This window comes from Argopecten irradians, chromosome 5 (assembly GCF_041381155.1).
Source record: "Argopecten irradians isolate NY chromosome 5, Ai_NY, whole genome shotgun sequence".
NCBI classification, from domain to species: domain Eukaryota; kingdom Metazoa; phylum Mollusca; class Bivalvia; order Pectinida; family Pectinidae; genus Argopecten; species Argopecten irradians.
The window spans coordinates 1,225,207-1,225,932 of record NC_091138.1 but is presented as its reverse complement, the minus strand read 5'-3'; positions in this window follow the sequence as shown (position 1 = coordinate 1,225,932).

Sequence of the window (726 nt, the reverse complement as noted above, 5' to 3'; positions counted from 1 at the left end):
CCCCTCATAGTTACCCGACCTTATACCCTACACATGTAATGGTACCATGAAGGGAAAACGCGCTATAATAAAATAATCTGAGAAGGAATCCAAGTTTGTTTAAGAATTTGAAATCACGCAAGACAACCATGAAAGTGCGATCTTGTTTTTAAAAGTATATTGTGTTATACTGTAAAAGTATATTGTGTTATACTGTAAAAGTATATTGTGTTATACTGTAAAAGTATATTGTGTTATACTGTAAAAGTATATTTTGCTATACTGTAGAAGTATTATACTGTAAAAGTATATTGTGTTATACTGTAAAAGTATATTTTGCTATACTGTAGAAGTATTTTGTGTTATACTGTAAAAGTATATTGTGTTATACTGTAAAAGTATATTGTGTTATACTGTAAAAGTATATTGTCTTATACTGTAAAATTATATTGTCTTATACTGTAAAAGTATATTGTGTTATACTGTATATTGTTATCTTAAAATGAAATTGCGTGACGAGGGCGATATAGTGTCGACTATGCGCCCTGTATACTAAAAGTGTATGAAGTCTAGCGTGATTGAGCAAAATGCTAATCTATTTCATCAAGCTTCAAAACAAATTGGATGTGAAATTTTGTTTTTTAATTTTATTTTTTATCCTCAATTCAAATATAATATGTATGTAATTTGCATGTAATGATCACAGAGCTTTGTTAAAAGCTTATTGATATGAGTATATGTCTGCTC